Below are 7,186 nucleotides of genomic sequence, written 5' to 3'. Positions count from 1 at the left end.
TCTCGGATCGCCACCCCCTGGGCCGTCTGGGTCTCCAGCAGCTTGTCAATTGAAGCCTTCAACGGCTCCAGCAGCTCCGCTTTAAGCTCCCTGAAGCAGCGCTGGAGAGTCTCCTGCTGCTCCTGCGCCTACTGCCTCCATGCCTCCTGGTCTCCGCCCGCCGCCATCTTGTGCTTCTTCCCTCGCTTCTGCTTTGGAGTTGCAACCACTTTCTTACTCGCCCCACTCCTGGCTCAGGCCATATACTGCTGGGGAAACTTGCTGATTCCTTCCCATGTCGGGAAACGTCGAAAAAGTACCGCGGGGGGCCCTAAAAAGAGCTCAAAAGTCCGATCCTGGCGGGAGCTGCCGAACGTGCGGCTTAGCTCCGCAGAGCTGCAACCGGAAGTCGGCTATACCTGTTTTAACAGTAGTGTACCAGAGAAGTTATGATGCCAATGGAGGCAGTGCTTAAACCATTGTGCCCTACAAAAGTGCAGCTCTGTAACCCACAGTAATTAGAAACAAGCATCATTGCTGTTAAGAAAGGGAATTTGATGCATAGTTGAAAAGGAAAACAATTACAGGCTGGGGGAAATGTTTAGAGGAGTGAAATTAATTGAATAGCTCTTTCAAAGATTCGCACAGGTACAATGGGCTGAATGGTCTAATGTGATGTATCAGTCTAGAAGGATGGGTAAACTCCACTCTCACAACATGAAACATAAAAGAAGCACCGAGAGATATGCATATATTGTTGTGAATATATATTTATCCTGACTTTGAGACTTAACTGGGGCAAATCAAGTTGTTCTATCCAGTAATATATAGCATATTATGAGAAGAGTTGTGCAATGCCTCGGTACATTGGAGACTACAACCAAAAAATAGGCTGAATATAGAAAGTTCAAAGGAGAATTGGAAGAAGCAAAAAAGAGAAGCAAAGAGTGAGTATGAGAAGAGACAGGCAGCTAACATAAAAGGGAGTCACAAAGTCTTCTACAGATATATAAACAGTAAAAGGAGGAGTGGGGCCAATTAGGGACCAACAAGGGGATTTGTGGAGTACATTGCTGAGTATTAAAATAATGTATTGTAACTGAATTTACCAGTGACCAAGGTGCTGCGCAGGACATGGTGGAAGAGGAGGCGGTTCAGATACTTGAACGGTTCACAATTGATAAGGAGGACGTATTGGATGGGCTCCCTGTGCTGAAGAGTTGATAAGGCACTAGGATTGGTTGAGATTCATCCCAAGAATGCTATGGGAAGTAAGAGTGGAAATTATGGCCTTGCCCCCTGGCCCGGGCACCCCTGTATGCCCTGCCATCCGGGGTATGTGGGTGCATGCGTGCAACTGCCCCCGGCCTTCCTCCCTCCCTCTCTGTCTTATGCTTCCTCTCTCTCGTGCACTCTTGCTCTCTCTTGTGCTCATGTCTGATGTCTCGTGTGTGCCCAGTTACTGTTTCTGAGCTTTGGACTTGTCAGGAGCTCAGGAACGAATGATGACAGTGGGCATGTGATAACCTAGGATGGGTGTGTCCCTCGTGCTTTATCTTCCCCCTGGTAAATACTCTGGGGAGGATTTTTTAAAAACTATTTAATGTCATGTGAGCATATCACTGCAAGGCCAGCATTTGTTGCCTATTCCAAATTGCTTTTCAGAAGATGATAGGGAGTTGCCTTCTTGAACTGCTGCAGTCCATCTCGTATAGGTAAATCCATGATGCTGTTTGGGATAATTTCAGTATTTTGACTCTGTGATGATGAAGGAACGGTGATATAGTTCCAAGTCAGGATAGTGTGTGAGTTGGAAGGCAACTTTCAGGATGTGATGTTCTCATTTGTCTGCTACCCTTGTCCTTTGAGGTGGAAGATGTCGTGGGGAAGGTGTAGTCGAAGGAGCCTTGATAAGTTGCTGGAGTATTTTTTTTTAGAATTAGAATTAGAACAGTACAGCACAGGCCCTTGGGCCCTCGATGTTGTGCCGAGCAATGATCACCCTACTCAAACCCACGTATCCACCCTATACCCGTAACCCAACAACCCCCCCCCATTACCTTACTTTTTAAGGACACTAAGGGCAATTTAGCATGGCCAATCCACCTAACCCGCACATCTTTGGACTGTGGGAGGAAACCGGAGCACCCGGAGGAAACCCACGCACACACTGGGAGGACGTGCAGACTCCGCACAGACAGTGACCCAGCCGGGAATCGAACCTGGGACCCTGGAGCTGTGAAGCATTTATGCTAACCACCATGCTACCGTGCTACCCGCGCAGAGTATCTGCTGTTACTCTGCATGAATGGTGGAGGAAACGATTGTTTAAGGTGATGAGTGGGGTGCCAATCATGTGGGCTCCTTTGGACTAGATGGTGTCAAGCTTCTTGAGTGTTGTTGGAGTACATTCAAATTGGCAAATGGAGAGTATTTCATTGTCCTGACTTGTGTTTTGTAGATGGTGTACTGGCTTTAATGAGTTGTGAGGTGAGTTACTTGCTGCAGAAATCATTTATATCAGCAGGAATGTATCTGGTGACAAATTGACTGTATCCCAGCAGGAGTCAATCTCAGTACCAGGGCAGCTGTGGACCCAGTAGGGTAAGTGTTGTTTTCCTGTACTGGTGGAGCTGGCTGGAGCGGAGTGTGTGGCTGTGAAGGACAGGAAAAATTTACAACAGTTAAGTGCCTCGTTTTGATGTGGGCATCACAGCTCCATAATGCTAAGTGAAATTGTGCAAGGGCAGAGTAGTTCTCAGCTGGCTGCAGGTATCGCAATGTGCCAGTTTTTATGTTCCCATAACAGTAAAAAGAACAACACCTTGTCAATTTAGCTTCTGAACTGATGCAGATAACAAGTCCCATTAATCACTGGAATGCGTCCGTGGAATTTGTTCAATGACAACCTGTGAACTGGTTGTTTTCTGGTGCTCTAGTGTTCTGAATGTGCTTAGTATTAGGGCAGCACGGTAGCATAGTGGTTAGCACAAATGTTTCACAGTTCCAGGGTCCCAGGTTCGATTCCCGGCTTGAGTCACTGTCTGTGTGGAGTCTGCACGTTCTCCCTGTGTGTGCGTGGGTTTCCTCCGGGTGCTCCGGTTTCCTCCCACAGTCCAAAGATGTGCAGGTTAGGTGGATTGGCCATGATAAATTGCCCTTATTGTCCAAAATTGCCCTTAGGTGGGGTTACTGGGTTATGGGGATAGGGTGGAGGTATGGGCTTGGGTAGGGTGCTCTTTCCAAGAGCCGGTGCAGACTCGATGGGCTGAATGGCCTCCTTCTGCACTGTAAATTCTATGAAATGTCTCTTTTTATTCTCCCTCTCCTCTCCAAGTCTCTGAATTGACAGTCAGCTGGAGATTCCAATAACTGCTATCTATACCCAGCCCCTGTCTGCCCTGCTGTCCACTGTAAATGAATCACAGCAAGTCTGGGCATTCCTGTTTCAATCTGTGACCTCTGCTGAATTGGCTGACCAACTGAGGTTGGGGTTAGGATCCTGAAAAGTGCATCAAGCTTGCGCTGGAGGGCGAAGTGAAATTACCCAGAGTTCCCACTCTTTGCCTATAGAGTGGCCGCCAGTAGCAAATGTGAGCTTTGATTGCACCATTTGAATGTCACTCTCCCTTATCTGGTCTTTTGCTCTCTCAAATAATTTAATATAACACTGAACAAAACACTCTTATCATTTACAGTCAGCTTTTATACCCTTTAATGGAAATATTCCCCTCTGCCCCTTCAAGCATTTGTTAAAATTCTTGCCTTCCTTTCTAATTGTTTCCCAGAGGGTATAGTCTCCAGTCCAGTACGAATTGTTACAAATGTATTAAGTGTTCTGCCTTATCTCTGATCTGTTTCCAAGAATAAGTTTGTGTTAGCAGATTAAACATTACTTCCGAAAAGCAATAAATGTGAAATGTCAGGTAAAATATCTTCGGATCTCGCATGCCGTGTTCCATAACTGCAGGCAACTTATTTAGGGCAGCCAACCATAGTCAAGACTCATATTAACAGAGAATTAAGTCTTTGACCGGAACTTTACCTGCAGCTAGACATGTGATGAGAAATAAAGGGGAAGCAGTCAGAGAAGGTTCAAGTCCCACGCCAGTGACTAGAGCACGTAGCCCAGGTAGACATGCCAGTGACTAGAGAACACAGCCCAGGTAGACATGCCAGTGACTAGAGAACACAGCCCAGATAGACATGCCAGTGACTCAAGAACATAGCCCAGGCAGACACTCCAGTGACTAAAGAACATAGCCCAGGCAGACACTCCAGTGACTAGAGCAATAGTTCAGGCAGATACTCCAGTGACTAGAGCAAATGGGCTATCCAGGTAGATACGCCAGTGACTAGAGAACATAGCCCAGGCAGACACTCCAGTAACTAAAGAACATAGCCCAGGCAGACACTCCAGGGACCAAAGCACGTAGCCCAGGCAGAAACTCCAGTAACAAGAGCATAGCCCAGGCAGACACTCCCGTGACTAGAGAACATAGCCAAGGCAGACATTCAGTGACTGGGGAACTCAGCCCAGGCAGACACACCAGTGAATAGAGAGCATAGCCCAGGCAGACACACCAGTGAATAGAGAACATAGCCAAGGCAGACACTCCAGGGACCAGAGCACGTAGCCCAGGCAGAAACTCCAGTAACGAGAGCATAGCCCAGGCAGACACTCCAGTAACTAAAGAACATAGCCAAGGCAGACACTCGGTGACTAGAGAACATAGCCCAGGTAGACACAATAGTGACTATAGAACATAGCCCAGGTAGACACACCTGTGACTAGGGCACATAGCCCAGGTAGACACTCCAGCAACTAGAGAACATAGCCCAGGTAGACACACCAGTGACTAGAGCACATAGCCCAGGTGGACACTCCTGTGACTAGAGCACATAGCCCAGGTGGACACTCCTGTGACTAGAGCACATAGCCCAGGTAGACACACCAGTGACTAGAGAACATAGCCCAGGTAGACACACCAGTGACTAGAGCACACAGCCCAGGTAAACACTCCAGTGACTAGAGCACATAGCCCAGGCAGGCGCTCCAATGACTAGAGCACATAGCCCAGGTAAACACTCCAGTGACTAGAGAACATAGCCCAGGTAGACAGACCAGTGACTAGAGAACATAGCCCAGGTAGACACACCAGTGACTAGAGCACATAGCCTAGGCAGACACTTCAGTCTTTCAGATGAAATGTTAAATCTTAGCTCCATTTTCCCTTTAGATGGATATAAGCAACAAAGTATTGAAGAGGAGCAGAGGAATTCTCCTCTGTGTCCTGGCCAATATTCCTCAACCAACACCTTAAAAAAACCCATATTATTTGATCATTATCATGTTGCTTCTTGTATCTTGCAATTGGCTATCACATTTTCTACATTACAGCAGTGACTGGACTTCAGAAGCACTTTTTTGGCTCCAAAGAGCTTGGGCATCCTATAGTTGCAAAAGACCAGTTAATAAGGAAGTCTTTCTGTTTCTATAGGGGCACACGAGAGAGTAAAATGCATGGGATGATTTCTATTTGGAAAATAAATCTGGAATCAAACAGGAGAAGGTAGAAGCACAAACTAAAACACCATCGCCATAATAAAATGTTACTGTGGGGGTGAATTTGAACTCCCAAGCAGGTGTATTGATTCTGTTATTAGACTTAAGAGTCCAGATAATAATTCCAAAATGTGTTCTTCGAGTTCAGGTTTTAAAATAACTGGAAATAAAAAAACTGGTCTCAGTAAAAGTAATGATCAAGCTGTTAGATTTTTGTTTTAAGGGCGGCACAGTGGTCAGCACAGCTCCCTCACGACACTGAGGTTCCCGGTTCGAATCCCGGCCCTGAGTCACTGTCCGTGTGGAGTTTGCACATTCTCCCCATATCTGCGTGAGTTTCACCCCCACAACCCAAAAGATGTGCAGCGTAGGTGGATTGACCACGCTAAATTGCCCCTTAATTGGAAAAAAAATAATTAGATCTCTAAATTTATTTTTTAAAATAATGTTTTAAAGAAAAAAGCAACTGGTTCACTAATATCCCTTCAGAGAAGGAAACCTGCCTTTCTTACCCATTCTGGGCCTATATGTGGCTGCAGTACCACACCATTGCGGTTGACTTTTAGTTGCTCCCTGAAGCAGTCTGGAATTTTTATGAAATGACTCCCAGCATTTCGAGCAAGTTCACCCCCAACTTCCCAGAACTAGGGATGGGCAATAATTGTTGACCTTACTGAATGTGCCCATGTTCCGAGAAGGTATTTTAAAAAGGGTGGAGATGGCAGAAAGTTAGCGCTGGGGAACAAAGACACAATCACAAAGTAGGTAGGGTGAGAGCATGGGTGGATTTGAATCACCACGCCGCCCACAAATGTAAGAAAGGACTTTGGATTTATGGCAAGGCTTTATCAATTCTCAAATTACCGATAGGATAGATAAAGGAAAGCCCTTGATGTGGTATGTGTTGATTTTTCAGAAGGCCTTTGATAAGAGGCTACTTGGCAGACAGTGAAGAGAATTGTGAAAGACTGAAGGAAGACATTGGGTAGCAGAATGAGAAAACAGGTACAATTTAGTGTGTGATAGGAAAATTAAGGATAGGTAGAGACCTAGGGATTCAGGAATTCCCTGAAGGTGAGGACATATGTAGTTAAACCTTTAGAAAAGGTCAATAGTTAAGTTTCGATAAAAATTTGAATAAAAATAATTTTAAAAAAAAAAAAAGAAAAGGCCAATAGGGCAGCATGGTGGTGCAGTGGTTAGCACTGCTGGCACACAGTGCCGATGACTCGGGTTCGATCCCGGCCTCAGGTCACTGTCCATGTGGAGTTTGCACGTTTTCCCCATGCCTGCGTAGATCTCACCCCCACAACCCAAAATATGTGCAGGGTAGATGGATTGGCTATGCTAATTTATCCTTTTTTTAAAAATAAATTTGGAGTACCTAATTCTTTTTTTTTCCAATTAAGGGGCAATTTAGCCTGGCCAATTCACCTACCCTGCACATCTTTGGGTTGTGGGGGTGAGACCCACGCAGATACCTGGAGAATGTGCAAACTCCGGGGTCTTCGGCGCCATGAGGCAGCAGTGCTAGCCACTGCGCCACCGTGCTGCCCTTAAATTGCCCCTTAATTGGAAAAAAAATGAATTGAGTACTTACAATTTATAGGAAAAAAAGTAACGGCCAATAACATTTGGGAG

Source organism: Scyliorhinus canicula, chromosome 15, assembly GCF_902713615.1.
Source record: "Scyliorhinus canicula chromosome 15, sScyCan1.1, whole genome shotgun sequence".
Classification (NCBI taxonomy): domain Eukaryota; kingdom Metazoa; phylum Chordata; class Chondrichthyes; order Carcharhiniformes; family Scyliorhinidae; genus Scyliorhinus; species Scyliorhinus canicula.
The sequence above is the reverse complement of the archived record's forward strand: the minus strand, read 5'-3'. Positions refer to the sequence as shown.